Source organism: Corvus hawaiiensis, chromosome 30 (genome assembly GCF_020740725.1).
Source record: "Corvus hawaiiensis isolate bCorHaw1 chromosome 30, bCorHaw1.pri.cur, whole genome shotgun sequence".
NCBI lineage: Eukaryota > Metazoa > Chordata > Aves > Passeriformes > Corvidae > Corvus > Corvus hawaiiensis.
In genome coordinates, this window is record NC_063242.1 from 1,940,211 (window position 1) to 1,966,416 (window position 26,206).

The following is a 26,206-nucleotide window of genomic DNA, read 5'->3' on the forward strand; positions in this document are numbered from 1 at the left end:
GCAGTACAGTTTTGGGTGATCCAAAAGCCAAATTAAATGTTGAAGATAACACAGGAATTCTGAAAAGCAGCACTTCATATGGGCACACAACCTGCCTGATGATGCTGATATGAGGACCAGGCACGATGGAGATGTTCCCATACAAGTGAATTATGTGGTTGCCCACTCATAATACTGTTTAAACCCAGTAGATGCAATTACTTCTGGCTGTCAAAGGAACAGAGCATGAGGACAAGGGGAGACTGGCCTGTATTTAAGACCAGTAGTTTTCTTTCATTGTGATGTGAACAGATGCCCTAAGTACCAGGACTCCATTTTTGAAGGCTGCTACTACATGATTTTGCATTTGAGTCTTTCCTAAAGTGTGGCATCGACTAGAACAAAATTAAAAGTTAAACAGGGAAGGAGGAACAAAAGTCTTATCTGATGCACCAGAAGAGCTCCTGCCTGAATAGGTTTTAGCAGAAGTTTGCTCACATTGGCTGTGAGGAAGCCTGTGACTGCTGAGGACTGTTACATGGACATCCCTGCTGCTCCAAGGTGCAGTGGAATGGCTGTAATCAAGCAACAACCCTGTTCCTGTACCAGCAAACCCATCCATGTGATCCTCTGTGGGATTTGCTGAGAGATGGATAGGGGGATGGCATGAGGAGGGATAGGTGGAGCTGAGGTGAGCACAGTGAGGTGTCAGCGTTAGTGATGCCTCATGTTTCATCTTCTGCAGGGGTAGTCTGTGCAGCCAGAGCTCAGCAGCATAGGAGATACTGAACAGCACTAAGCAATGGTTAGAAAACCTTACCCTCAACATGATGTTAGAAGCTGACTGTGGTCAGACCACTTCAGCTGAACACTCCTCATGCTACATCTTTAACAGGATAAGCTCTGTCACTTTGAGCAGTAATACCCCTCCAAACTATGTAGTGCTAAGAGTAACCAAGTCCCATGTTACCAGAGGAATTGCAGAAAAGTTTGTGTTAAAAGTGCAGGTCCTGGCCTTCCCACATTTATATGAATTACCCTGTGAGTTGAAGTTTGTGCACGGGCAAATCACTGGGATGAATGGCAGGATTAACTCTCTGCCCTCAGTTCACACATGACCAATACGGATGTTCACCTGCAAAGAACAGCCTCCTCTAAATCTCCTCGGGCAACCTTCCTTGCACTGCCATATCCTAAGCAGATGCCTAAATTTTAAGAACAATAAAGTTTTAAATACTAAAAGAACAGAAAAAAATGCATAAGCTATAAAACATATTAAATTACATTTGGTTACAAGTTACTTCATTCACTGTCACTCTTTTTCCATCTCTAAGCTTTGTTTTTTTATTTATGACCACATTTACTTTAAAAGCTATAAATGGGGAAATGAATTTGAGCTACTGTCTTAGAAATCTTAAGGAAAATATATTGGGAAATTTGCTATTTAGCTGACCACTATTTGTATATGAATTACAGCCACACAGAATGAGGATGAAAATAATTTTTTTCCATTTCTGTTTGCAGGTGAATATTGTAATAGTTGTTTTAGATTTTAGTTTAACAGCACATGGAGTCTGTATCTTTCAGCTGGATACATTTATTTCAAGGTACTTAGAAGCTGACTTTTATGAGATTATTTAGTCAGTGATTATTTTTGTTGAGAAATGTGTCCTTTATCCCTCTCATTCATCCACTGCTAAGATATTTCTGTTTGTCAGAATGCCTCCATTTCTGATAAATGACTGAAGACTGACTGCTACACTTTATTAAAAAGTAATAACAATTTTTGTACGCACCCTTCACATTGTAAGGGGGGGACCATGAATCAAAGGACACTGCCTGTCTGGGCCTGATAAATGCATCGTTTACCAGCTGAGGAGTTATTTAGGACTGGCTATTAATTTAAATCACATTTATCTTCCCTGAATGGGGGGAGGTTGCTGTGATAGGACTGCGAATGACCAATAGTGCAGCTAAGTGCACATTATTTATTACTACCGCCTGCAAAGCACTGCACAATATGTTAAAAAACCCCAGTGCCAATTACCATGGTTAATCTAGTCGGGGCAGTAACAGATTTCTTCCTAGCACAAGCCAATTTCTACACTTGTACTTTTGAATCTCTAGAAAGTCAGTGTTTGCTCAAAATTCCTGATGATTTGAAACAGTTTATCTATCCTCTCCTAACCCATTATAGGCAATACCAGCACCCTACAGTTTTTTCTTCATTTTGTGAAAAAAAAACCCAAAATACCACTTTCTTTAGACATTTAAAAATATAAATTTCTGGTATGCAATAAAGTCATGTAAACTGTGTCTTTTGGGAGATTTTTGAGTTTTGTTCCAAGGCATCTGAACAAGGAGAAGTTTTGCTGAGGCTTAGGGAACACTCATACAGAACTGCTCTGGGCCACTGCCAACTAACCTGCTCAGAAAACGCTACACGTATACAATTAAAGTAATTCTGATGAAAAGCATCATACCTAGGGCTCTGTAAAACCCAAGGTATGAATTCAGCATACCACATATGCCTGTAGGATATAGTCATCTATGCCTTGTTTCTGTGGGCTAAGGCAGTGGTTGTCAAGGCGGGCGCCTCTAAAATTTTTAAGTGTAGCTGAAATAAATGGCTATTGAAGAACAGCTACTAAGATGCCCTAAATGCATCTGCAGTGGTAGATGTTCACATTCTGAGAACTCACTGAGGACAAGAAGCTCCTGGGATGGACAATGTGGTCTCCATTGTGGCTCATATCCCAAGTAATCAACAGAGAACAGAAGCACAGTAAGGCAAACATAGACACATGGAGAAAGGAAGGAACTGCAGAAATTGAAACCACAGTTCTCCTGCTTACCTGCAAGAAAATATCAGTGACAAAGATAAGAACAAAGCATTACTTTAGTTATCTGCAATCATTTACATTCACACTCACTCTTGTTCCACAGCTATGATAACGTTAGAGTTCCTTCTGGCATTCAGCAGGAATGTTGTTTTTTCTTAATGCTAGCTGGTCATTCATTTCCAAAAAACACCTATTTTTTCCCAGTGATTATGAAAATCATAAGCAGGTTTCCACGGAATTGCATTCAAAAAACAACACTGTGTTAGCAGTGGTAGCTGGTACATCTACAGAGGTTTAGCTGTACCTCATACTCTGATAAGTTTATCGCCAATGCTGCCTTGTATGTCAAGACTCCTATCACTGGAAGAACAGCTAAGTAATGATTACCAATGCCCAATATTACCCAGTGTTATGTATGAGTAATTCTGGTTTTGCATGCTTGTTGCATCAGCTCCCAGTAGTAACTAAGCCTTTATCACTAAAAGTAAAGTACAAGTTCTGAACATCATGTTTGGACAAAGTGCTGGGTTTCCTATCTCATTTGTCCAAGAAATAAACAGGATATTTCTATGCAATTAACCCTAAAATAAATAAGCAGAAATCTGAATGGAAATATACAGGCACATTATAAGAGAGGATTAATTCTAACAGTACATACAGGTCCTTGGAAGTCTGAAACACTTGAAGTAGACATAAGACCTTTAGAAGTTTTTTTAAACAGTGACAGAAATTAACTGAATAACTAACCAGAGGTTATACTGACTTTTCTATCAAGAGAATTTTTAAGACAAGATTATGTTTATTTTTTCCCCCTTGGGCTATATCTGATGCTCTTATCCAGCCACGTAACAGGAACTAATCCAGGATATTTCATCACAAAGAAGACCTTCATATATGTCTCCTCACTTCTAAAAGTCTGTACAATTCTGGGAATCTGTTTTTCTTACTGGTAAATCTCCTGTTTTTTCCTCAGAGGATTTGTGGCATAGCTTTGGAATCTGGGGGCTGGAAGGGAATGTGGGGACTAAATCTAATTCCATGCTCTTGCAAGCAACCATATCATATAATCTTTTTACACTTATCAAACTCCACCTTAAAAGCAATTAGTTTTTTGTTCCTCAACCCCTACACCCTTGACACGCTTGGGAAGCTCTTCTAGGGAATGACTTGTGCTAGATAAGATCCTTTTTTCCAATTTCCAACATAAACGTGCCTCCTATTTCTTTTCATGCCAAAGCTGGCATTCATCTTAAATATTTCCCCTCTATCTCTTGTGGTAATTTTTACATGTATTTATAGGCAACAGTTAAATCTCCTTTAGGGTCTGGTTTGTTAGTCTAAGCATGCCAAATTACTTTGGTGTCTTTTTGATCTTTATGTACCAACTGTATTGTTTCCAGTTGTAGTTCATCCTTCTTTCAATAGGCACGTGGTCCTCAAGACCACGGGTGTTGGATGGTGATACTAATGCTTTCTTATCCTCTCTGGAAATATCTCCATACTCTACTTCAGAAACACATTTGCCTTTTTTCACAGCTACAGCATATTGGCAGCTCACAGTCATACTGTGATCAGCTAGAGAGTTTAGGTCACTCTCTTCTTGGTGATTTCTGACAGATGAGCTCACAGTTTATAGCAGAGTATTTGTGTTATTAGTCCCTGAGTGACTGACCTTGTACTTTGTGCTATTGAATTTCGTCTTGCTTCTATTCCTGTCGATCTCAAGGCTTTCTGATTCTTTCACTGCGATATCCCGATCCTCCTCCCTACTGAAGAAGTGTCCTGGCACTGGTGTTATCAATACTTCTGTGCACAAGTCAGATCCCTTTTAAAAATACAACTACTGCCTTACTGAAATGTCTCAAACTGGACCACGCTCCAGACTAATAGCCTCCTTTTTAGGCACCCTAGTCACCACTCTTTTCAGTGAAATGTTTACCCACATTATATCTATCTCCTCTGAAGATCTTCAGCTGCTCCAGCTTTACCAGTTTTACTGGTCTTCTTATTTGCACCACTGTTTTGATGTTTGGTATCTGAATATCTTCCATTTGTATGATGCTAGGGATGCCAGGGTGGGTCCTTGTGTTCTTTTGTAGCTGTTCCTTGACACTGGATTTTCAAATCACTGTCTTACAGTAGTGCCTCAAATAGGTCTTTCTAAGAATATGGATATGGACCTTTATGAAACTGTGCTGGGAGGAGAGAGCAGGAATGGAACAGACTGCCTGGTGGGACTCCAGCTTTGTATCATCTGAGAAACAGCAGTGAAAAAGAACCCAGGCATTGAAGTTGAACAGAAGTCCATCACTCAAATATGTGGCAAAAAAAGGAGCACATTGCTTTCAAATTTTAAGCTATCAGGCATACCAATAAGCCAAGCCCCTGTCAAAAGCACATAATAGAATCAATAACTTTAGATCAAAAGCTGCTATCGTTTCATATAGTTTTTCATAACCTGGAGTTGTACAGACTGAATATTCAGGGCAGAAGATTTGCCCTGAAGACTTTGCATGTCAATCATTTGTAGTGCAAAGAATGGGTCATATTACATTGGGTCACATTTTGCTTCACTTACTACAAATTCCCCAACCTAATATTTAAGCTGTGTTATACTAAAAAATATTTTTGATCATGTTTCTGCCATGTTATGACTCTAAGCATTTTGTTTTCCACCTAGACTATAGAATAAAGTCCTTGACCCGGTTAATCCTCAGGCTCTGGTCTGTCTCTGAGTTAAAGACACACAGACACCTCCGGAGCTAAACACAGAAGATCACGCCACTTGTTCTATTGCTTCAATTCTTTCCTTTTTACCGTGAACAATTTGTAGGAGCTCAGTCTGTGCTACTTCCTCTGCTTACACTGCAGGTATTTAAAAGACAGTCAGTCTTAATTATCCCATCCCCCTTCACACATCCCCACACCCAATTAATAATGTTCAGTGATGTATGAAGCTGAGTTTACATTAATGTAATTTTTTAATACATTAAAGTGGTGCACATTTCAGGCATTTTATAAATAAATGTCACTAATTTATAAATACTTATGCCACCCTGGGGATCACAGACTGTGAAGGGGAAAGGGCAACAGGGGTGCAATCCTCTCTCTTCCCACTCCCATTTGTAGCTCCTGGGGATGCTCAAAGAGATTAAAACTTGCTCTTGCGAAATCCCAGGACATACAGCTATTACTTACTGTGCACAGTGCAATATAGTTTAGGCTTGGAAAAGAGCAGCTCTGGAACTTAGTCTTTGCTGCCGCTCTTAGAAGTATTGAGGTTTTCTCTAAATAAGGAAAAGAAAAATGTTCAGGTCCATGAGAATCAAAGTTTCTCTGTCAAATCATATTCCTGATGCCTTTTCAAAGCCTGGAGCTCTATAATACAGACAATAAATAAATAAATATGTGTTTCTGCATGGGGGGACCTGCAAGATGGAAAGGTTATAAATTCAGATTCACAGTTTCCAGATCAATGAAATGAAGATTACCTGTTACTTAAATCACAGCTTATTGGAGTTAATGCATGAATTTAATTCCACATTGCAGCTTGGGGTGAGAGCATAAAATGGCACAGAAATGCCTAAAAAGTATCATCAGATGAAATTTTGAAAGTAGCCACTGATGCTGTCTGACTTTGTCTTGAGCCTGAGTTGTGCATTTATGGGGAAAGTCAAAAAGATGCATCACTATGCAAATGTTCTTCGGGACGTCATCTCTTTTGTTGTCATTGCTACTAAATTTCTAAGAATTCTGATTCATTTTATTTCATTTATTATTGCAATACTGTGAATTTCTGCAGCAGAAAATTATCACACTTTTGTACAGAGTCTAGCACATTTGTATAACAACAGCCATAAATTCTTCTCCAAACCAGGAACCAAGTATATGATATAAGGGGCAAAATGAATTTTTTTTTAATATAATACACCAAAGTACAAGATGAAAAAGAAAATATTGTTCTGTTCCCAGATGTGGGATATGCATACAGAATGAATATTAATCTGTGGTAAAGACAACAGATGTTTTGGCCTTTTTACAAAATGTGACAAATCATTAAATTCTTTTTCCTCTGTCTATAGCTGAACTCTACCACCTTTGTTTTTTAGCAAGCAGAAGAGAGTCTTTTGTTTTTAATTCAAGCTCAAGGTGAAGATTCTATACAGGTAATTGTAGGAAAATTTGAGTTTTGGTTTTAGTCAGTGCCTACAGTCCTTTTCTCCAGCTGTGTTTCCTGTGAGATGGTCTGAGAATATGCAGCTTCATTGTTCTTTTTGGGCTGTGTTTGCAGACTATTTCTAACCCGCATCAATGCAATCCAAATAATCCTCAGAAGTTGCTTCATTATTTATTAGAAAAAGCAATCTGGCATGCGGTGTGTTATTGACAGCTGAAATCCAATACTCAAAGGTCACCAAAACAAATACCAGAAAGAAAAGGTGTTAAAGCAAATAAAAATACACCTTTTTAATTTTGACTGAATTGATTAAATAACAATTGAGTGGTGTCACAGGTCATAAGGCTTTGAGACATAAGGTCAGCTTAATAGAAAAGAGCCTGGGGCCATGTCACAGGGTATGCTCTGAGGCCTAGGACTGAGACCACATCACTGTGCTAGCTCCTGCCCTTACCCCATGTAGTCTGAAATGAAGAAACGCCTAAACAGAATAGAGAACAGTCTAAATAGACCAGTGCTTATCGCTGAGGGCTACCCCCTGAGTCAATGCTGTTTAGAACTGATTGCTTTATTTGAAGTGAGAGTACTGGGCATCTCTCAGTAAACATTTTATAAAATTCAGTAGTCTGAGAAAAAAAAATAACTAAGAAACAAACCAAGAAAAAACCTTTGTATACAAGCAGTACTCTATAACATATGTACATCTCTTTACAGTCGTACAGTTCAGCGCAGACATTTAAGGACTGACCTAAAATGAGTGAAGTAGAATATGAAACACTTTAATACACTAAAATCAAAAGAACTTTCTATGTGATTTTGAGAAGGATGTAAGGATTTACAGTGGTTTATACGCACTAATGCATTCACACTAACATTAATTAAACCTACATCATTTGTTTAGTGCTGGCTTTTTGGATGCTAAATTATTTTGTTGGTAAATATAGCTAGGCCAGGGAATCTACTGCCATAGAAATCATACCTTCAGATGCTGTCACTGATCTTTTTAAAGAGCTTAATAATTTTGCTTTTAATAATACTAATGAAAAATCTTGGTCTGTCTAGTTCAAACAGTGACTTAAACCTATGTCCCATCAAAGCACAAGAAATTAACTACACTGACTTCAGCAGGTTAAATGGAAAACAGCATGTAAGAAATTCAGCACAGGAAAGTAAAAAGTTATCAAGATTTTTTAACACTTTCATGACTATCTGCTGGCTCCAGCAGAGACTAAGGCATATCTCCCTCTCCTGTGGCTGAATCTTCTAGCACTCTTCTCTCCAACTTCTCCTGTGTCATTCCCACCTTGGACTGGTAAGGTAAACAGCTGTTACTGAAGTGTATGACAATATTTCTCCATGGAAGAGAGCTGGTCTGGAAAGACTGTCTTTTTATTGAATGGACAGGTATAGTCTGGTTTTTTTCACTGGTACTCCAGCATCCTTTTGAAAATGAGCTCCTGGATTATGCTGTCATTCCCATACTTCCCATGGCAACGGAGTTGCTAAATTTTGTTCTAGTTTTAGGCCTGATCATGCTCCCATTTAATGAGTGGCTAAACTTCTGTTGATTCTCAGGACAATGATTCTGATTTTCGTTTATTAGTTATTATTTAATTTTGCACACTAACACACTGGCTCTCTACATAACTCAAGTATGGGAAAGTTCTAGGGCTACATATCTTTTCATTTTACAAAATTGGTCATAATATATGAAACATAAGAAGATTCATCAAAAAAATGAAATTTTAATCTAGTTATACAACTATTAATGAGTTATGATTTTCAAATATAAAAAATACTTGGGGAAATAATGTATGGGATCAATTAGATGACAATAGTTGGTGTCTGATATGACTTCATGGTGGAAAGAATATTTTTTACCACTGAGAATCTGATACTACTTTTAATGTATTTTCTACTTAATGACAATTTTAATTGTCTATAATTGGAAAAAATAGCTTTCCTGGAAGAGATTGCTTCCTTTTCAATTGGTTTATTTTTAGAAATAACCAATGACTCCAAAAGGCAGTGCTTTAAAATATAGTTATATGGACAGTGAAGTTCAGGACCTACTCTGTCTACAAACATCAAAAGCATGGACTTTAATTCACAAACACCTTTTTCAGCAGTGGTAAAACCTATAAATCACTCAATGATACAGACAATGTTTAGTACTCTTAGAAAAGGAGTTTGAACAGTATCAGCTATAGAAACTGTAAAAATAAAAAGATGCATTTTATTTAAAAAACCATTTTTACTCACACAGAAGAATCTGTGCCTGCAGTTGTCAAGTACCTGGACATAGACAAAATGAAATCCAGCACCTATACTTGAATGAAACAAAATGTTATCTATGAAAAATCATTTGGGGAAACTTTTTCTTTCTGTGGAAATTACTTCTCTGTTCTGTATTCCCCTACAGTTAGTGCTGTGGTTTGTGCTCATGGAAGGAAGTTGGACTGCAGCCCTTTAAAAGGCCTTTCAGACTGACGATGTATTATCTACCATGGTGGGTGGAATGGAATGGCAATGGAAGGAAATGTATGTCAATGTGCAGAAACAATGCACAAGTGCTTGATGGCTGGAGTGTCCCTTCCTGTGTAGCTTGGACAAGGTCCTCTTGAGCAGCTCCTGTGCCCTCCACCAAACCCCATGGCCAGGGAAGAGTCAAAGAGGAACTGTGAAGTGCTGACTCAAGAACAGCCTGAAGGTCTCTGATCATTCACTCAATAGGGTTAATGTAAACACTACTAGGTCCCAATAACGATGGATTTTCGATGTCCTGGTGCTTTGCAGGTTTATAGAATGACCTTCATCTCTTCATAACTCACAATAGGACTTTGTTGGGAATTTAGACAAAGAACAGACAATCCAATGTCCAATCTAATATCTGTACTTTAGAATCTTTCTCTTTTGAGGATGAACTGAAACATATGAGCACGAAGGCTATGTACCCTCTGCCCCACCTTTACTTTCCAGGATGAAAAGCACTGCTCTTGGCTGTTGCAGTTTTTCTGGATTCAGGCAGAATATTTCTGACCTACTTTCTCCCCTGCCTGGAAGTCCATTGTGAAGGATGGGGAGATACAAGTGTTACAGATCATTTGTGACAATCCTGCAATGCCTCTTTTGTGCCCTCAGCCTTGGATTAGATTCTTGTATTAAACACCTTTAAAGTTTTAAAGTTTTGTGTTTTAAAGAATTTGAGCACCTAATAGATTGGGTTTTCTGTGGGTGGGCAACTGGTTCTTGTACTTCTGGCATCGACCTGTTTGAGTTTTAAGCAGTTCTGATAGATGATCAGCTTCAAAAAAGTGATCATCACTACAGCATGTCCCCATTAGGCATCTTCAAAAGTATTTCCTTAAATCAGGATTCATGAACTCAACTTCAGTCTCCTTGGTTTGCTTATTTACATTTATTAACTGCATTGTTTAACCTCTTGACTCTTTCTTAGCAATGTATTTCAAATTACACCTTTTATCTGATTTTGCATTAGGCTAGAAAGTCTGCATAGTGGTAAGCATTTATGCTGAAATACTGGCATAAATATTCTTAATTTTGCCCCTTCTAGGTCATATTATCCATTCCCATTTTAAAATCTATATTAGTTAATGTTCTTACTTGTATCTTATCTGGAATTCTTCAATTCTGCTTCATAGATTAAATAAAATTGGGTAAACTCTCGGAGGTTTTATTCAGTCTTTCTTCTCAGCAAATTAATCCAAGACATAATGTCCTGCGAGTGGATAGAGGGTTAATCAGTGTTTGTGTAACCTTTTCCTGAACTTTCATAAGTTTTCCAATTAACTGGGGTAACTGAAAAAACCCACACATTTTGTGGTGTACAGTGTTTCCTTTCCCTCTTCACAAAGTTGCTTTAAGCAGCCATCCATATTTCTAGACTCTAACTAAAATGTGGAAGCTTAAATCATTGTTCAGTTACACTGGAAGCATCAGCTGAGGTGGATTTCAGTGGTTACTCAACTGGCTTCCTGCAAATTACCTTCCTGCTAGCTTAAGAGAAGAAAAAAGAAACAAACTTTTTGCTCCATGGAGGAAAAGGTGTTGTTATGCAGAGAATTTTATAAAAGCTTTCTTTCCATACTCTGTGCACTGAGAGATGGTGCTGTACAGCCTGAGAAGCTGTCATTTAAAGGAGATGCAGGGGAGGTGTGCACCATTCTGTTGAGCTGTAGCAGCGAGCAGTCCACATAGTCCATGTCTGTAGCTGACACCACACCTGTAGGCTAGGCAGTGAAAAAGTGTAAACTGTGGTGGAATGGTCCAGAAGCAAAGTCCATCTGAATGGGCAGACTGACATAAATATCTTGGTTAGAGAATGGTATAACTGCCCTGGACTGAACTTAGCCCATCTCCTGAAAGGTGAAAATTGACTGATATCTGCAAGGTAGAGATGAAGCTGATACTGAAAACTGATAGATTACTTCAAAATCTGTGAGAAAAACAAGCATCTCATACTTAAGAGCAAGCCAATTTATGCAAAATTCAGTAATTCCAAACCTGTCATTAAGAATTTCAAATCTGACTACTGGGAAAATGAAGCAGGCCTCCAGGAAAGAGGGTTGAAGACCATCTTTATCACAGAGTAATATGTGAAAGGTACAAAATTATTTGTCCTATAAATTTCAACGCCTTGGATTCCTATTACCATATGAGTAAATAATAGCACCATAAAAATTCAAGTAAGTATTCAAAAAATGCTAGTTATATTGTTTTGGCAGTGATAGAGATTCTCTCTTTTCTCTCTAGCATAATTTCTTTTCTCACATAGCTGTCATGGTGCTGTGTAAGTTGTCTTCTGTATTCTTTGATTTAATTATTTGAATTTCTTGCATTTGAAAATAATAAACTAAAACCTAAAAGGAACTAAGAAACACCACACAGTTCAGGGCTTGGATAGTTTTAGCTACATCTGATAATGTGCTCTGCTAGTTGTCTTCTGCAGAAATAGTACTTACTGATTTCTTCTCACCTTCAAGTTTGTTCTTAATTATGAGGAAACTTCTGACTTCACTATCATGAATTCAACAGTTTTTCATTGTTTTCATTGTGGTGCAAAACTGCCAACATGTGCTAAGTAACTGAGAGGTCCAGCTAGGTATGTTTGTAATATGAGTAATTAGAGACATTCCAACCCTCATAAACATTCACAAAATTAAAAAAAAAAAAATGGTGCACTCTCTAACAGGTCTAGTGGAAAGCAAGAACATGTTTGAATAAAATATTCTTTGTTACTCCTTTATTTGTCAAAAATTCACAGACCATGACTTCCTTTCGTAGTTCAAATGTCAAGCATCCCTTCCACTGTCATCAGGGTGGCATGCAGGAACAGAGGGAGACCCTAAACAGAAGTCTTTAATGATGACAAGCCTGGTTGACTCAATGAGCCACAACATCTTTTGTCTCCCTTTCTCCCCATATTGGCTCCTGCTGATTCAGATGAGGGAAGCCAACTAGCAGAGCAGTTGCTCATGCATAGTCTAGGGAAAATGCTTCCTTCAACCCTGTGCACAGAGTGCAAAAGGCCCTTCAATTTCCTCTGTACTGTTTTTTGTGGGTTTTTTGTCTTTTTCTCTGATTGACTAGCTTTATATTGATTGAAAAGTCATTTCCTTTACCCAGTCTTCTGAGAAACAAAATAAATGTTTTCTGTGACCCTAACTCTTAGATTTTTCTTTCCACATAGCTAAAGAAAAAGTTTCCTGTCAATTATATTGAAGGAAAAATTATATTGTTGTTTTGTAGCACTTTTTTTTCTCCCTATGTGTCAAAAGGGAGCAAATGATGCATTAAAGGCCTAAAAGCTGAAATAAAGATTAGGTGTAAAGTGCTATTGATCCCTTTACGAAAAGAAGCAAAGACAGATTCCACTCCACTGTCAGGTTACATTTTCAGTAAGTTACCCAGATACAGGATTAGAAACTTCTACAAAAGAGTCCTTAAACTGTTGTTGAATGTATCAAGTAAGATTACACCAGACAGGAGAAACCATCATTAAAAAATATCTGCCAGCTGAGGTACTGTCAGGCTACACTGTCCCAGTGTTTAATATAACCCAATGCCTGAATGTTTAAGGTGTCCATATGAAGAGACAGAACTTTAAAAACTATGTGAGTACCCTCTCTCTCTCTCTCTCTTTCTCTCTCCACACAAGTATATGTATCTTCATGTCCAGAATCTACAATATCTTAGACACATAAAGCAGTTTCCATTGGATACTGCAGAAGAAAGCTTTGATTTTCCATTCCCTAACTCATTATTCATCCAAAGAATAGTCTGAACACTTTGGAGATTATTACCGCTTGTAATGAGAGAACAAACTATTGCTATAAGTCAGCGCAGCAGATTTTCTTCCAATTACTATATCTTCTTGTTCCTGAGAAACCTTTCTGATGTTTCTTTGCTCCAAAGAGGAAGCTTAACAGCAGCTAAAAAAATATGACTTGTTAGTAGACAGTATATAGCAAATATCATCCTTTGCACTGTTTTGACATTTAAAATTTATCAGAAATCAGTTACTCAGGGTATTTATACTACTTTCTGCATCCCTTGATAACCAGGTTTAGCACCTGAGTATACAATACAGACATCCTGACTATGAAACTTTTGATTGTTACTTACATGAATGGGAAACACCAGAGACTGGTAAATCTAAGGAAGAATCAGACAGCTGATTAAATTCTATATATTAAAAAGAATTCTATGAAGCTAAGGAAATGAATTTACTGATTCTTTGTAGCTCAACTTTAGAACATGTCCAGGGATAATTTTTCTTGACAAGCAAAAAAAAGAGGACAAATAGAAACAAATACCAAATGAAGTCAGGTGATGAACCTTCCTTGTAAACTATCACTTCTGGAAATATAGTGATTATGGAGAAGGTAGACTCCCCTACTCGAGAAACAGTAACAGGAATGATTTTTGTAGAGCAAGAGGGTGAAACTCTCGTGGTAGGTGCATAAGTTCAACAGAAGGGATCAAGTCTAAAGACAACAGATTATTTAGGGTGAACTACTTTGAACTAATACCATAAGAGGAATAAAACCTCAGAGATGAGTTTTAAATTCAGTTATTGGAATGCAGAAGGAATTTCTAAGTGGCCTGTATAATCATATTAGAAGCCCAAGGAAGAGAAAATACTAATTTCTATTTAAAAAGCTATTCTCTGAGTTTGTGAAACCAGTGAATGCTGGCTTCACACAGATTTGTGTCCTATGTTTCCTTTGCTTTTCTATTTGGTACCATTGGCCTTATGTGCCCCCTTCATAACACAATGCACCCAGGTCACTCTGAGCCACCTACGGTTTGCCCTAAATAAATGTACAATACTCAGGGACTCTCCTATGTCTCCTAGCTACTTTTTGGCTTCTGACTAACCAAAAGGCAGAGCTGTGTCCTTAGCTAGCTCTTGGATTAGCTCTCTCTGGTCCAGAGCCCTTCTGCATTTTTAACACAGCTGAAAAACCGACTGGGGGTCCAGCAACAGGTGTAACAGAACAGAGGTAAGCAGTTTGACCAAAACTTTCATAGGGCTGGCTAAACAATACTCTTTCCATATTTAGTGTAGCCTTAAATGGTAAACAGAACCAGTGCTGTGTCAGTGTTCTAACGGGGTAAAAATAGCCCAAATTCTTATAGATCAGAAGCCCTTAGATGATATCTTGGAAGAAATATTAGAACAGCCGATATGCATTTTTAGGCAGAAAATTTTCATGAGTAGAAATGTATTCTGCTCCAATGTATTCTAATTAGAATGAATTTGAAATGTCTCCTTTAGGCAGTTCTGTGGTGCAAAAGGAGTAAATCTTTCAAACAAACAGCTGCAGTCAGGACCAAAAATCCACATTTTATGCATTTTAAGCTTTTATTTTGTTCTAATTCTAGCTAAATTTAATGGCACAAATGCCTTTTACCATCTGGAAAATAGTAGGTGAACTTCTTCAGCATACTTCCATCTAATTTCAGTGAAAAGAATCTAGCTCATATACTTTTAGACTGCTTCATGATGCAAAGTAGAGCTTTCTACCTTAGAATGACTATGATACTTACTCACTATGAATTAATGAATCATGGCCAAATCAATTCAGCTTGATCATACCTGCAATGATGTAGCATTTAGCAGCTGCTCACAGCAAAGCCTTTAGCCAGTGCTTTGCTGCACTGTATAATCAGTAGAGGACACCAAGCAAGAGAATAGGCTGGTGTTAGTTTTTGCTTTGGGATGAGTTGGCAACTTGCCTCCCTTGCTTGTAGAAATCAGACTATTTTGCCTGGCAGCTGATAATACTCCCAAGCATCCCACAATAAATTCCTGCACTGTATTTTCCTGTATTTTCCAGTGTGAGACTTTCCTTCTCCTGAATTGATTTAGACCATGTGACAACAATGGGTATGGGCCATGAAGTGAGACCTGCCAGACATACATTCTGGCAAAGCAGCAGATTTATGATAATCAAGTGACTGAAAAAAACCAAAATTAAAAATTGCATTTGTTAGAAACCTTCTAATAGTTTTCAGATCTAAAAATGCTCTTGCTACCTACCAGATGCTGCTTTCATTCATTCTTAAAAATATCTGCATTTATAACAATTGTTCCAGTTAGATGTTACATTTTAAAAATATTTTCCTCATACCACTATCACTGAGAGCAGCTTTGTGTGAGACCAAGGAGAGAAACCTGTGAATCTATTCATTTTAACACAGCAAAAGGACCCATACAGAGCCTAGTGAAGGACAGCCATGGATGAAGTTACTTGACCAACCACAGAATGACTCTCTAGTTCTCTTAGGCTAGTTATGATCAACTATGTGATGAAGATATAGCACTGTTGATGTATAACATGCCAGCAGTTGATGTGGAAAACACTGGTGAAATAGCAGCACAAACTTCAGCATGGACTAAGATTCATGTTACAGACCACAGGTTAATGTAAGACTTCTGCAGAAGATTCAGTGTGCTGCTTTTGGCTGGGGTAGAGTTAATTTTCTTCACAGTGGCTAGTATGAGACTGTATTTTGGATTTGTACTGGTCACAAGGTTGATAAGTCTTCATTTCTGTGATGTACCTCCTTAAAAAAGGAAACAACTGACTCCCTTCCAACTTAGCAGGTTTTATGGGTCTATGATTCTGTGTTAGATGGCATTTGTTGCTAAGGATTGATTCCGCTTATCCTCTGACCAACGTACTCTCCAAGAAGAGGAGGCTGAAAGTCATGCAAAGCTTAGATTGTGCAACACAGAAAAAGACAAAGATACCTCTGAGAGGAAAAGGCACCAAACATGTTCCCAAGAGTGACACTAAAAGAGGCATCCTAGGGACTGAAGAAATTATGTAGACTTTGCCACAGCTCAGAAAGCCACTGAGTTGAATGAAAGCAGACCTGGAAGCAAGGGCACAGCAGGCAGAGCAATATATATTTGGAAACCTTTGCTTTCTGATGAGTATTCTCAATTTTTAAAATGGGTCTGTTGTCATTTTTTTTCATATAAAAGATTTCTTTTGGGTTTTGAAAGCCTTTTTTGTTTTTTTAGGGCAAGAGTTTTTTCTTTCCACTGCAAACTCTGTAAGAGAGCAACTTGTTACAATATTGTCAGGGATCCAGGGCATCGATGGACCAGTGTTACTGGTCTGCAGTGACCTGACTGAACATGAGGTGAAAGGTATTCTGCTGTTGGCTGAATGAAATGGAGGTAGAAAAAGATAGAAGAAAAAAAGTAAAAAAGGCAAGAGGAATCAGCTTTGTGAAAAGTATTGATTATATCAAGGAAAAATAAAAATACTGAAAGCACTCTCTCTGAGACTTTTAACAATTATGAAGGAAGGGAAGAGGAATGCAAGAAGAAACAGAGACTGCAGGAGAGTGCAAAGGGAAACCACTGCTCATAGGAGACATCTATTTTTAGATTTAAAAGCATGCTGTCAGTGTTTTCTGTGGAGAACAAAAAAATCTATTAAACAAGTTTTTAAAACGGGAAAAGAGAAAGTATATATACAAAGAAGGATCTGAAGACATTTGCAGTTTTTCCCATATTATTTCCTACATTCTTCTTCAGATAAATGTGTCAGAGGGCTTAACCTGTGTAACACCCAGCATTTGTTTGTTCACACTGACCTAATTTTCAGGAGGCTTTAGGATTTCATGTGTATAAGCAATTTATCATGAATACATACACTGGAGTTTGTCATGCATGTACAGAACACAGTTGCCAAGGAAAAAAAGGTGGTAATGGAAAAGGTGTATCATTAAATCATTAAAGCTTTCTTGCACACAATTCCCTGTAAATCAGATCCCAACAATTTAAATACTAATCTGTGCTAATGCTTTAACATGTAAAATAAGTAAGCATGTTTTTATTGCATTTTAGACAGCCAATCCTTCTTTCTTGTCCATATTTGCATTAAGTGCATGTAGTTTCACACATTTAGATAGTGATTCTTCAACTGAGGAATCAAATGCTACATCAAAGCAGAATAGAATATTTTCATCATGTATGTAATAACAATATTTTGCAAGTGTATTAGAAGTAATAATTGCTCATCAAACCAAATAAAATGAAACTTGGAAAAAATGTAGAGTAGCTTTAATAAAGTATTTGAGCTGCAAGGAAAAATATTTAAATTTGTAATCAACACATACAAACAAATCACTCATCAAATTTCCTAATATTGTGGTGCTAAGTAAGCTAATTATCCATTCTAAATGTTATTAAAATAGCTTTTTTTTCCCTTTTAAGTTAACACATTAGTTTTAATAGAACTATCAGACATTAGAAATATAAAAAACACAGACAACAAAACATATGCAGAATACAAAGTACTTGTTCTTTCAGATGTTTGGACTTTGTGCTGAAGACTGTCAGGGCATAAGAGGATGGTACTGTTTACAACAAAACACTAGAAATACAGAGGACACAGAGAGCTCTGACTTCCTAGTGAAACATGCTGAATGAAGTTCAAAGATTAAAATTCTGGGGTCAAAACATGAAGAATTTTTTTTTCACTTTAGAACCAAAATACCTCTCTCCTAGGTTCACTGGGTCTATAATGATGTAAAAATGAGGAAAGACATGAAGGGCTTTTTGGTAAAGCAAACATACTGATACAGTACACAGTGAAAGATGAAACTATCAAGCTAAAACCACATCAAGAATTAAGAGGATAGATTTTTACAACTATTCATTTCAAATGTTACAGTCGAAATCCATTCCAACAAAAAAAAATATGCAGTTAAAGTAATCAAACTACCTTAAATTCACTAATTCACCAGAAGCATACAAATATGACTCAACTAGATTTGTCTTAGAAAAAAATATCTACTTGGAGAAACATAAGCATTGTGATGACTAACAATAATTCTTTAAAGTATGTCACTAAAAGTTGACTTTGAATAATTACTTTAATTAATCTTGTTTCTTCAAATGCAAAACACAGCATAAATTTCATATATATTATGTGTATTTCATGGGAAATGTGAAATGCTAGCATTCTCCTGTCTCCTTATTTGGGACAAAGAGCAACAGGAGAGAAGTGTGGCATCTGAAGAAGTTAACACAAGACATTTTCTCTTGAAAACAATCAAAGAATAAGTAATTTCATTTTTTTGCAGCATTACCTGGTAATTCTTGCACATAATCAGTATAGGTGCTCAACTTATCCAACCATATCCAACCATAGATTCACGTAAGTTAGAAATGGCCTTCGTTGTTATTTCAACTAAAAAACATCCAAAAGTTTTAGCCACTCCTGCTAGGTTTGTTACGATTTCACTTCTGCAGATATATGTCTCTGCATCCCTTATACAGAGTCTAGAAAACTTGATTAGAACAAATATTTAAACTTTTTCTGGTTAAACAGGATAGTATGAACCAACACGGTGATCAGACTGAGGGCTGTTATCAGTACAGGCCACAAAATAATCTGTGGAAAATGCATGAGATTTTAATCAATGGGCTCAAGAGGTCTGATAAACTGCATTGTCTACAAGCCCCCATTTACACCACATTTGGTAACCCCAACACCAACTGCACTTCCAACTACGGGAAACCTCATATATTCTTTCTCTAAATTACATTAAAGTGTCTTGAAGAAGGGATAACCAAAAAAATTAGCTGAACCTGTCTGTCTTTTTCTCTTATGAGCCTTTCACATGAGCCAGTCATTTGTGACTAGCTAGCTTTTGTCATTATAATGACAATTCTGACCTTCTTTACATCTTCACCTCTCCTTAAAAGAGTTGAAAAAAAAAATTAGATGAAATGGAATAGTTCTTTCCTAAAGTTCCCAGTGAAGAGGTGCAAAATGTAAAGAATTCAGACATAAAATGTGCATAAAAGGAAATGAATGTACAAAGAAGAAATAAAGTCTTTAAGACTTAAGGCCCAAGCTTAAGTTTGCAAACTGTGTTTCACTTAGAAAAGGAAAATAGCCTGAGCTTAAAAAACAGAAGAGAGCAAAAAAACCCAACCAACCAACCAACCAAAAAAACCCCTCATGAATGCTAAAGTCTCTTTAGGATCTTGTAAAAAAATTGCCCTTTGGACCTCCTCCAGTTTACTCATATTCCCACCCAAAATTGAACAGTTGCCCTTGACCACATATACTTGTTCCTGAGGATATTACATTTGTTTTTTGAAAGTGTTTCAACTGAAGCATGAAGAAAAATCGGCGTAAATAAAAAATATTGCAAACAAATATCTCAGCATTTCTGATTTGAATTTTCTCACAGCCTTTTAATCTGTCAAAAGGCTTGATTTTCTCAGGTCTCTATTTTATTTTGTGAGAAACATTATTAAAAATTTTGTTACTGGAATTTCCATTGGACAGTAAAGCTGTCTTTCAAGCTATCTCTTAATGACAAGATGGAATACATCCTGCTAAAGTTAAAATAGGTATTTGGGCTTTTAACATGTTAGTTCATGGCATCAGTTTTTTAAATCTGAATATGTCTGCTCAAGTCAGTAGAGCAGTAACAATTTATACCAAATAAGGATAATCTCTGCTGTTTGAGAAGATACAACCACCTTTGCCACCTTAATTAATTTCAGATTTCATAATATTATATTGAACCTCCTAATGCTTTGTTTCCATATAAATCTGTGATTAATTTATGCAAATGTGATCAATAGCAAGGAGGGCTTTTTATACCTGCGACTTCACAAAACTTCCTGTAAGAATTTAACTGGATTAATGAGAAAAAAAATCTTTCTTTTGTAACTGCTTTGCAACTTTTACTATTCAAGTGCTTTGCTGGCAAGGACTTAAACATAATTGTGCTGAAACTGAAGCATGTAAATTAAACAAAAAATAAATTTGCATTGAAAGTTCATTTTGGTTTCTTTACTGTCTAGCTGACACTCTTCAGGACAGAATGTATATCCCACAGATGCAGCATGTAGAGAATACTCTCTCAGTATCATTTAAGGATTTTTCATGATCTGAGTTGGGGCTTCAAAACTTAAGTCTTTAGCTGGACTGATGTGAGGAACTCAGACTCTAGGAGGAGTTCAGTATGTCTGGATTTTGAGGCATATAACAAGCATACAAGGACTTTCAAACCACTATATTTAGTGACTGCATCACATACAGCTCGTGAGGTGCAAATTGTAAGCATCTGTAGGCAATACATTGACTTTTAATAGCCAGAGAAGCAATAAAATAATATTGCCACCAAAAAACTGTATTTATATGTTTCTATAACCTCTAGATCATAGTTAAGATACAGTTACGGCTGAGGGCTAGCTCCACCACTGACCTTTTATGACATTCTGCAAAGCTCACTGTCAGCACTACAAGCTACAAAGTAATGGAAACAAAACCCAAAACAATTCCCAAACCGGGATCAGTTTCTAACCACATGTAAGCTCAGCCGTGTTACGTAATAAAGTGTTCCAGCCTGTATTTTGCATCTGTAATTATTCCTCATCATTCTTTATACAACCTTTCTAATGTGTAAAGTAGTCATATCCATATTTAAGAGGATGCTTGCTCCTTTTCACTTTAGAATTGATACCTTGTGTACGCAAACAGGCAGAGGCAATTTAATAGTCCCTCAAAACAATTTTGTCACTCAAGTGATATGAATACTCGAAAAAACACAATTCTCTCATTTTCACATATATCACCTATGCTCTGACAGGGTCAGGCACGAATGCAGATTTGTGCCATCCATTTAAGTCACAATTTACCTAGTTCAATCAAACATAGTAAATTAATATTTTCACTTGGAATAAGCATGGCTGAAATATTTTTGCAATGTGTCTACACTCAAGATTTAACTTTCTAAATGCTGTAAAAACAGCTGTGCTGACTTTACATTCATTTAAATATATATGTAGTTGTATGAAAACTGTTAAAAAGGTTTGTAGAATTGATATATTTTAAAAGCACATTTTTAATCTTTGAAAGATAAGTGGGTTGCAGAGAGCCAAATAGGTACATATTCAATACAAAATATTTGAACTGAAATTTTTAAATTTCAAGGCAATCAGTGACCCTTTCTTCACAGAAGACAATGTGTTATCTTGCAGGAATTGTCGCATGAGAAACACTGAAGAGCAGCCAAGCTGTACCAGCTTGGTTCAACAGGCTGTACCTGGTATGAATGGCACCTTTAAACATGCTGATTGAGTCTGGTGAGCTGGGGTTAATTTTCAGGGGAAGTTCATGGAGAGCAAGGTTGGATTTATTAATATACTGATTTTCCCTCAACTACACTTTGATCACTGACTTAAACTGATGTTCTTGGAGTGAAGAAACATATGCTAAAGAAGAACTTGTCATGCAGGACATCTATAATTAAAGATCTTCAACGAAAGCATTTCACAACACTTCCATTAAGCTTTGTCATGCTGCAAAAAGCCCATGAGCCTTTGTGTAAAGAAAAGTTAAACAATTGTCAGCTGAAAGCAGATGAGGATTTTATTGAATATCTGTATTACTAATGCATGAAGAGGTACCCATGCAGAGCACAGCAGATACACTCATTGCTTTTAATTGTGCAATTTTTGTTACCAGTGGAACTACTAAACAAAAAGAGGAGGATAGATTTCCATTACTGGTAGCTACACTTTTATTTCAGGGGAAATCAGTGACCTAGGTCACCGAGTTGTCACTGATTCTAGTGCCAGGATCACCTCCACATGATGAGACAGGTAGCTTTACTTTTTTGAAGACCGCACAGATCAGGCACTCAAACCCCACTAGCCAGGGTCACATAAAGTACGGATAACCATTTCAAAATCTTCCCTCTGTGAAGGAATAAAATTATTTGACCAGGCAGTTAAAAGAAAAAAGTTAACATTCACTTAATCTTTAAAGGAATGTATATCAACAAAGAAATAAGTATGCACTACTTTAATTACCAATTACCAAAAAGCATTATTGTCATTTCTATAGTCACATTAAGTTTGCACTCAGGCCACAGTGATTGTATCTTGAGCCATGGTGCAAACATCCAGATTACTGGAAAGCAGTTTTTGAAGTCTGTGTTCAGCATAGCTGGGGAAGAGACCCTGCTGGGCAGCTGTCCTGGCAGAACATACTACTACAAATCATTCTTCAGCTGTAAGGTTGTAATTTCATTTATTTTAAATGTTGGTATTAAAATATTGAGAGGTAGATGACAGATAGAAGCTGGTATAAATATGAAATATATCTATTGCCCAGTGTAAAACTGGTTTAATGTTTTAATTTTATTAATTCTCAGTGTAAATTTTTAAAATTTCTTTTAGGTGAGGATCCATATCATTCCAAGTACTAAGGAAAACATTACCTGCAAGGGTAGCCATAACCAAAGCAGGAACATGCTGACTCTGGATACTGGAGATTCCCTCTTTGAGAACTTTGCTTTTCAGACCTCATTTGTTTCTTTCACTAATCTACTAAGCTTATAATAGAAATTTTTTAAATATTAGATTCAAGTATAATCCAGAACCTCATTCTGCACACTCTGTCTGGTCAGAGGCTCTTTCATGAAAAGATGAAGAGTTCACAGGTCTTTGCTGAAGGTAGTGTTAAAGCAGTACCTTACATCCTTGGGTATAAGAAGGGAGAACTGAGTGTTTTGTCTCCTTTATTCTTGCACCCAGAAGACTGAGGTCAGAATATAGAAAACAGACTACTATAAAGATACAGTTGTTTTTTCATTCATTCATCTTTCTGAGCCAACAGCAGTGCAAAAGGCAGGAAACATACTTTCATTTTTTCCCAGTTTTAATCTCTTCTATGGTTTTCCTATTAGCTCTTTTTCCCTGTCTGCTGCTGTTTCATTTACAGGTTTTCTCAAGTACCTTCATTTTCAAAGGGAAATCCACCTGGTTTTCATTTGATATTCTCAAGTCCTGTGGTGTCAATAAAACTCATCTACTCCAATCCATACTACTTTGGATTTATATATTAAGCATGGCAGAACTCAGGCATGTGTCATTTTTCAGGGGCTAAATGGAAAAAAATTCTGTTTCAAAAAGTGGTATCACACATTTGAGTTTAATATTGTGAAAAGTTAACATGATGCAAAATCGCAGAGATGCTGAGTATTTCATCTTTTTCAGGGAACAGAAATATGAACACTGAAAACATACATTTCTCTTTGGTTTTGAAGTTTCGTCAAAAAGAAGCCATTCAAAAGGCCAACGATCAGGCATGAAGAGAGACAAAGAAATAGGTAAAACATAAAATTCATTGAAAACACATAGGCAGTGAAAACATTAAGGCTTTTTCTTCACATACGGGGATTTGTAAAACCAGGAATGAGTGTTACAAGTCTTAAAAGCTGTCCTGAATCAATTCAGAAGTTTGCCAGTTTGAGCTTAAGCCAAATGACTACCCAATGAAGAGTAACAGATGCACCTGATGACATAGCATTCCAGTTCAAGGACATAGCAGAAATATCACTCTAGTTCTCCCCAGTGACAGAAAAAACTATTGATTGCACATTTACAGCTCAAATGCTTTTTTTCCCTCCTTTCTAGAGTAACAACAGAATTCTAAGTGTATGAAGAGCGTGTGGGTTTGGCTTCAATTCAAGGCCAAACAAAGGGCTCAGACTTTCACCACAGACTACAGAAGAATTTACAAGTTCTCTGTTCAGATTTGTGAAAACTTGTTGATCTTCAAGCTAACAAGTATTTTCAACACAAGCAGCACACAATAACACAATGTTCCTTTTGTTTTCTGATGAAAAAGTCTACAGGTACCAAAATCTATCTGAGAAAAGGTTAGCTGATAATTTGAATTCAGCTTTATCTTGTGCATTTTGCACTGATAATTGATCTGCCGAACTGAGTCACTGAAGAGAGTCAAGTAATTTCAATAACCTGGAGGCCCATATTGTTTCTCTAGGCAGGAAATAGAAAGAAAAAAAGAGGAAAAAAAGCCCAAACAGTTCATTTCATTCACTGAAATGAATAAATAATTTGTTGAACATGCAAAGAAAACTCGTTAATTTTTTTATATTCAGCATGAAAATATAAATAAATACGTAAACCCCACAACAGCTAATTAATTTTAAATGGCACATTTTAAAAATTATTATTGTTATTGTCATTATTTTCAGGGTTTTACCCAGTCTTTTCTACTTTCAGGTAAACATTAAAAGAAAGCATGTATTTTAACTAGTTTCCCCTTTTTAATGTTTATTTTTATTTTCATGGTAGAAAAATGGTCTTCACACACATAAAGACATATTTCTCTTCTATTCTCTCTCTTCCACTTCATTTTTCCCAAAAGACGGCAAAAAATAAGGAGGAACTATGAAAACTTAAGTGAGTGCACAACTTCTAAGTCATGGTTATTAATTTGTGATTTATGTTTTCAGTTTCTATGACATATATTAATACAAAAGTTATGTAGACTTTTTTTTTAAGTAAAAATCTCAAAAGAAGCAAACATCTGTCGAGCAGTCTCATTAAGAGATGAGAAACTGAGCAGAGAGAACAACCCCTGGAAGCTGGCTTTTAACACAGGAATTGAAGATATGAAAATAGGCTGCCAGAGAAGACAAGTGGAAAGAGTTGGGTACGGGGGTCACTTCCTTGCCTTGGACTGGAGTTCATGTAGGAGAGGGAGACTGTCTGGAAGAAGTACAGCACAACAGGATCAGGTCTGTAGGACTCATGAAGAGCCAGTGTCCACACGAAGCACATTTTGGGGAAGTTCACTTCGGGATAGCTCTAATTTGTTGCCATCATCTGAAGCCCCATCAGCAGTTGGAGGGCATTCGGGAGTGTCCATTTCCTCTGCATGCAAAAGAGTTTTATACTTTGAGATGGCAGTGAGTTCTGAATCAACAAATGTTAAGTGGGGAGAACTGGGAAACTTTCCTCAAAAGCACTTTGCTGATTAAAACTAAAATCTCAAGCTCTTTGTTGAAGATAAAGTTCTTCAGGATTGAGTCATTGTCTCCTATCCAGGATATAGAGGCATAGGTACTAAAATGATATTCCTCTTTTCTATTTCCAGCTTAACAGTAAGCATAAAATTTACATTTTCTTTTCCCTTCTTCCCAAAAATGTTTGACTGTTACAGTGCACTTCAGAGGTAAACGAACTTGCAACTAGAGAGTTTTGCAGTTCAGAGAACAGTGTAAAGGGTGATACTTCAAAAGACAAAGACCTGTTTAATTTCTACAATGATTTTTAGTTTGTACCCTTCTGTGATCTCAGTGAATCAGTATGTAATGTGACAATGACTTTGATTTCTCTAACACCCTAAAATTTTACCATTTTTTCAAATATTTTAATGTCTCTCATGGCGTAACTGAAATTCTTTTTCTTTTTTATGCTAAAATGTTGATGAAAACCCACAAGAAAGGTGCTATATATAGCAGTGCTGTATGGGAAGGAATGTATCAAATTTAGAGTCCCCTTAAGAGGTGATCCTACATTCAAAGAAGTCAAAAAAGTGTGAAACCTATCGTTATTGAGGCTGTGGAAGCTGCCTATTCTTCGAATACACCTTCTGATGAGAAGAGACCATTTCATGGTGGTTCTTCTGGAATGGAAATAAAGCATACCCCATTATGGATTAAACCCGCTTTTAAAATGGTTGTTCAGAGCTTTGGTACAGCAGGTACAGAAACACTGCAAATAAAGTAGCAAAGAGACAAACAGGGCAGTCATAAAAGGTTCAAAAGTTATTGAAGGCAGATAAAATTTTTCTAAACTCCTGACTAAAATTATAAGTGC

General features: G+C 36.8%; 1 long non-coding RNA gene across 1 annotated transcript in view; it reads left to right on the top strand.

The window, feature by feature from the left end:
- Nucleotides 1–14,461: 14,461 nt before the first annotated feature.
- The window catches only part of LOC125318620, a 44,361-nt gene continuing 32,616 nt past the window's right edge, over nucleotides 14,462–26,206 (top strand). Inside the window, exons 1-2 of the long non-coding RNA XR_007200454.1 lie at nucleotides 14,462–14,525; nucleotides 21,551–21,618. This is a non-coding gene — a long non-coding RNA (uncharacterized LOC125318620). The remainder of the gene's footprint in view (nucleotides 14,526–21,550; nucleotides 21,619–26,206) is intronic.